This window comes from Macrobrachium rosenbergii, chromosome 9, assembly GCF_040412425.1.
Source record: "Macrobrachium rosenbergii isolate ZJJX-2024 chromosome 9, ASM4041242v1, whole genome shotgun sequence".
Taxonomy (NCBI): domain Eukaryota; kingdom Metazoa; phylum Arthropoda; class Malacostraca; order Decapoda; family Palaemonidae; genus Macrobrachium; species Macrobrachium rosenbergii.
In genome coordinates, this window is record NC_089749.1 from 56,608,112 (window position 1) to 56,614,893 (window position 6,782).

Below are 6,782 nucleotides of genomic sequence, written 5' to 3' on the forward strand. Positions count from 1 at the left end.
CAGAGAAGCTTTCAAAATTACATACAGTGACAAAAATGGAAATCATCTGGTATAAATTATTGCACAGTGATGTAATGGTATATATATATATATATATATATATATATATATATATATATATATATATATATATATATATATATATATATATATATGTGTGTGTGTGTGTGTGTGTGTGTGTGTATATATATATATATATATATATATATATATATATATATATATATATATATATATATATATATATATAACGACAGCTTTCGAGAACCTGCCCGATTCTCTTTATTTTTCGCCATTTTAGTGACTCACGTGATTATGATGGCTTTTGGATATCTCCGCCACTTTGCCGTCCAGCTGTTTCAAATTTCGTAGCAATGTAGTATAAGATTACTGGAGCTGATGAACGTAAAAATCGCAAAAGAACTTTTAAAACGTGGGGACAATGTCAAGACTCAAAACAGAACGTGGAATTAGGCCTATATCAAAACGGAGCACCTAAATTTAGAGACCAGTTGATTTCGAGATGACGTCATCAAACACGAATAACCCTACCTTTCCGGATAAACGCTGGGATATTTTTTCTCTCTCTATTTTATTCATACTTTAAGCGTCATCTCACCTGTTGAGGCGAACAGGTGTTAAAGTGCAGCGGGACCCTTATTAAGCTTAAAAAGAAAACCCGTAATCAAAAAGATGTGCCCGGTAGGCTACTTACGACGGAACTGCTGCCATCAAAGACGCAGAAGCCACGTACCCCTAAAATCATGCGTCACTTTTATGGCGCATTACGTCACCGGATAAACATCTGTATAGAGAATGATAAGAGTATTAATTCGCCGAGAATCTGAAATTTCTTGTGTAACAGACTTTTTCGTCTAAGTCAGTATGGAAGACACACTTTTAAGATCATTCTTTTTCCTACGTTTGAATTTGTATCTTTTGAGTGGCGAAAACGTTAGTAGCAAGCAAGTATTACTCGATTGCAATGTTCAGGAACTTCACAAGTTCAATTTCTTTTCCAAAGAATGCCACCCACCCCGGCTTTCTAACACCTTGCTAAAACTGGGAATTATTCTGTTGTATATTATAACAGCTGGGTTTGTCACAAAAAATTTCCTACTTGACAGTGGTGAAGACGTGTGCGCTTGCCAGCGGGGTTACAATAAGACCACACATTTACGACGTATCTTTACGAAACTTTTCGATGAATTAGACTGTAATTAGTGTGGCTCGCTGCTGCGCGTGGTGCTACGATAAGTTTACAGACATTCATTATTTACCTCACAAGGCCGAGCAAGAATCTAATCATCAGTAAATAATATACTAAAAATCAATCCGCCATCCAGTTTGGTTTTTAATATCACTGTCTTTTGACTATTCAAGACATCGACCTCTCAGTTGCTCTTCTCAGTAAAAAAAAAAAGTAAAAAAAAAAATATAAGAGCATCGATCAGTACTGGTTCTATTTCATCATTTACCTGAGGTTCGTTGAGCCTCTGGTTCGCTGACTGGTTGGTTTGGATTAGACCTTAGGTCTAGTATGGACCTCAGGACTCTGTACAACCAACAGAGACAACCCTAAGAATTTTTTTAAGAGAGGAAACGCTCTTTTAATAAGTGATAAGATCAGTAACTACTTACAGTAGTGTAGCAAATTGAAAGGCATAGTACTATAAATAGTCTCAGTTTCTGAAGTAACATTTAAACCATATACGTGTATAAAGTAGCTTGTTTTGAATTCACCTCAAGTTTCTCATCTATTCTAGTTTTTTTTTTTCTGTTCGTAATCTCAGTATTTAACGGTTTATGATTTCATGGCCAATTGGCTTTTTAATTGAAAGCGCGTGCTTTAGCGCAGCTTATCATGGAGATGTGTGGAGAGCATGTATTTATAATCCTGATAACGGGCTATATAATAATCTCATTAAGACTCCGACTCTGATAAGCATATATTTTCGGGCTAACCCTTATCTTATTTTACTGAGCTTTTTTAGTTTTCTGTAAAAGAAAACTCCTGTGCCTGCTTTGTCTGTCCGTCCGCACTTTACTCTGTCCGCACTTTTTTTCCGCCCGCACTTTTTCTGTCCGCCCTCAGATCTTCAATAGTACTGAGTCTAGAGGGCTGCAAATTGGTGTTTAGATCATCCACCCTCCAATCATCAGACATACCAAATTGCAGCCCTCTAGCCTCTGTAGTGTTTATTTTATTTAAGGTTAAAGTTAGCCATAATCGTGCTTCTGGCAACGGTATGGGATAGGGCACCACCGGGCCGTGGTTAAAGTTTCACGGGCCGCGGCTCGTACAGTACCATTGTACCGAGACCTCCAAAAGATAGATCTATTTTCGGTGGCCTTGATTATACGATGTACAGAAAACTCGATTGCGCCGAAGAAACTTCGGCGCATTCTTTACTTATTTCCTTTGAGATGGACAATGTTGGGCTCTGGTTGTCCACGATAGGTCTAGCTGAGTACTGAGCGTGGAAGCAACTAAATTGTAAGAGGTGGATTTTCCCATCCCTTTCGTATTATTATTATTATTATTATTATTATTATTATTATTATTATTATTATTATTATTATTCAGAAGGTGAACCCTATACACATGGAGCAAGCCCACAAGGCTCACTGACTTGAAATTCAAACTTCCAAAGAGTATGGTGTTCATTCGAAAGAAGTAACATAAGGTAAAGGGGAACACAGGACGAGATCGGTTATTAAAAAAAACAAATTGACAAATTACTAATTAATAAAAATGTAAGTAAATTATTAAAATACAAGGAGAATGTTATTAGGATAGTAATACATTGCATCTTCGCTTGAACTTCTTGAGTTCCAACTGATGCAAATAAGTAAATGTAGAAGAGCAGATATCTGTACACTGAAACACGACGGATTTTTACAAAATTTCTTGCGTTTTCCATCATGTAAACAGTAGTGAAGCCCCAGCTGATATCCGTTTAGTACTGACTGGTACTAAAATCAGTGTCTGTCATGATTTCGTCAGACGGAAGCGAAATGCTTTTTAAGAGGGAAAAAAAACCTGATGTAATGGACTTCACTCATCTCTATACGAGGAAAAATGCTGTCGTGTGTATGTGCACGTACGCGATTATGACTTATACTCCAGGATCATGGCATTGTTTACAAAAATATCAATTCTCTGCCGCAAATAAAAGCATTTCATTCACAAACAGGACGAACGCCCATACATGAACTTTGGAATCTCCGCAGAAAGCCCACGTCAGTCTCAAGCGCTTATCAACATAAATGATAAATTTATGCCTGACTTGCCCCAGACAGCATCACAGACGGTCTGCGGTGATAGTGGAAACAGTGGGTCTACGTGACGTTAAGCAATGCTGTGGACAACGACTTCCTACGTGGTCTTGCTCCTACGTGGCAAGGAAACGACAATCAAGAGTTTTAATTTAGCGTATCCGACTATGACGTAACATTGTGCAATCTTCTTCTTCTTCTTCTTCTTCTTCTTCTTCTTCTTCTTATTATTATTATTATTATTATTATTATTATTATTATTATTATTATTATTATTATTATTATTATTTCAGCTGGCGTTTCGTCCCCAGCACGAGCAACCCGTAAAATGGTGTAATCATCGAGGAAGATCATCGCGAATACAAATTTTCTATGAAATACATTTTGGTGAATCACACTCAAATATATATATATATATATATATATGTATATATATATATATATATATATATATATATATATATGTGTGTGTGTGTGTGTGTGTGTGTGTGTGTTTGTGTGTGTGCGTTATCTATGCGAATCAAAATGTTTGAAACTCAAAATTCAGTACTGTGAGTCCAAAATAGTCTCTTAGATCTATATAATTGAGATGAGCATGTAAGTAACATTCAAAGTCAAATAACTGTAAATTTAGTAAAATCCATCTCACAGGAACAGCTGATGTTATTAAGTGGAAACACCATATCTGTAATATGTAATAAATCCGCTTTTTATCGATATCATTTAATTAACTGTCAGCACAGGGTCGTGAATTTAAGTACCCTGAGTACAGTTTGTCAATTCAGAGAGCAGTTTGACGTATATATATATATATATATATATATATATATATATATATATATATATATATATATATATATATATGTGTGTGTGTGTGTGTGTGTGTGTGTATATATATATATATATATATATATATATATATATATATATATATATATATTACACTCTATGCATATAATGATGCTACTGTAATTATAGTTATGATTAAATATTCCACCATATATTCATGTTACTGGGGTATTATGCATTGCAGTGCACTCTGCAACACAGCACTGTACTATTGGTTACAGTATGAAACTGTTTATAGTGTAGGATAGTAATATCAGTTACGTACAGTTGTCACGGGCACTCACGGAACAGGTGTACAGCTGCCTGTACGCGTTTTATGTAACCTGTTACAATGTAAATAATATACATGCGCTTCCTAGGTACTAAACACTTGTACATATGGAACAAGTCTACAGGGTCCATTGACCTGATAGTCAAGCTTCCAAAGGATATGTTGTTCATTTGAAGGAAATTACATTAGATAATATGAAATACAGAAATAAGAGGTCATTTATTAGAAGAAAAATAAAGACAGATTAATAAATTAATAAATAAATAGATAAAAATATAAATAAATCATTGATGCATACCAAAATTAGATGCTATGCTAGTGTAGGGTAGAGTTTAATATTCGTGGTTTCATATGAAATTCAATACTGTATCATGTACAAATGGTATTTATCATACTTTTGCTTGAAATTTACTTTAAGCCACTCAGTGATTAAGACAGTGACAAGAGGAAGTTGGAGCTGTTGGACAGCAAGATAAAGAGATCCAGAAAGTAAAGGTGACGAAATACAAGGATCTGGGGGTTTTGGGCAGCAGGACTGAAAACAGCGAGCAGGAATGGAGGTGAAATTAATAAGCTAAAGAGTGGGTGCAGCTAGGGGCCGGAGGGACGCTGCTAACACACTTTAGTAATGCCTACAGTGCACCACGTGAAATGCACTGACGGTAATACGCTCTTAAAGGACTGTCACGGGGAATGTTATATATCCAGTTAATTTTGCACTTCTATATAACGTGTACTGTTACATTGATCCGTCAGTCTATTTGGGACACTTTCATCGTTTCCGAGCTCTGAGCGTAGTCATCGATCACAGCGTAGTCATCCACCACGTTCTACAAAGAACTTTCTAGACCGTGCTGTCTACAATACAAAAATATGCGTCCGTACTGTTGAAATGTTCCCATTTGCTTCCTCTACGCCCTCACCCCTTAAAAATGTATCGTTATGTTAATTCATTTCATTCCCAGTTCGCCCTAAGCACAATGTGCGTAGTTTGAGATTGCATCAGAAATTAATTAAAGAAATTCGAAGTAGTTCCGTCTTAGTTTAGATTAAGTAAGTTTATTAGCGGAAGAATGTTCTTTGCTGAAGGAAAAATAGTCTGAGATAGTAGTAGTACTAGTAAGAGTTGACCTGTGAAACGGATACGAAAATTGCTGCCCTTGAAAATAAGCATCTTGAGGCAGCCAGCGATTCAGCACTGAATGTACCTCTGGACGCGAAGTGAGCCTTTGATAATACAACAAGAAGGAAATCGAACATTGGTAGGAGGAAGCTGATAGTCCCTCATACCGAGAAGGAAAGTAATGCGGAAAAAGTTAAGGAAAGAATCTACTGGAAATGAAACCCTCATGAACTTCGGGAAGAAAAGGGAGTTGCCTATTCACTTGTCGATGGGAGAAGCATCGATGGCATGGTAAAAGGTGCTTTGAATCGTGAAACTGAAGCCAAAAAATAATTATTTGTAATGTTGATAGTGAAAAGGACGGTATGGTTGATGCATTAGTAGGCAGCAATTCTCATTCGTAGTAAGTTTAAAAAAATGAAAAGGTAACAGACATTTGGGATAGGCGTGTTGGTAATCCTGAAACGAAGAGGTGTGCTTTAAAGTGTCAGGTGTTTCGATTGTGGGAAACTGTGGATAGATAAGAGGTCTTTTTCTATTAGTATCAAGGACGGTCAGGGTAAGTTACAATCAAGTGCTGATTGGTTTGGCTGTCATATGGGCGTTTATGATCGAGTGAATGTGAGATAAGCCGTTGATATCAAGGCTTTCAAGTGGAATGTCATGTTACTAGGGATTTGATAAATAATAAAGTAATCCGGAATATGCCATGTGAGTTTCATTATAAATGTGTGGACATGCAAATTAACAGTAGGAAAAAATGGTACAATCAGCCTGTCTTGAATCTCCCGGGTCTCCGCTGATGCTAAGTACACGTCAGTAGAAGTACTTTACGTATCAAAGCCATACGTGCTCTCGTTTTGTTACAGCGCGTGCACGGAATTTCGCCCTTGACGAGTCAATTAGATTAATGAAACATTGGGAATTCTTAAAACAATTACCAGTGAAACATTTGTATCGAGAAATCTAATGTTTTTGCGTCACAGATAAAATGTTTACACGAAGCGTTCCCAAGGCTCAGCTGCTCCGAAGCCTTTGTTCACTAAGCTGATATCGTGTGAATTTTGACATTTTACTCTATTGTAAAGGTGAAACATCCAACTTCTTCTCAACCTATTATTATACGTATTGATTTACGTCATTATTTCAACGCGTTTCTCAAAATTAATCAATTTAGATTATTTCAACTGTCTAATGTGATTTGAATAATAAAATATAGCATGGAATTTTAGTAGTTCTCTGATCATTTTGTACATTTTT

General features: G+C 36.2%; 1 protein-coding gene across 1 annotated transcript in view; it reads right to left on the bottom strand.

Moving 5' to 3' along the window:
• Positions 1–753, bottom strand: part of LOC136841851 (colorectal mutant cancer protein) — a 27,648-nt gene extending 26,895 nt beyond the window's left edge. The window contains exon 1 of the mRNA XM_067109241.1: positions 716–753. The gene's annotated coding sequence lies outside the window, so the exon portion shown is untranslated. The remainder of the gene's footprint in view (positions 1–715) is intronic.
• Positions 754–6,782: the final 6,029 nt, after the last annotated feature.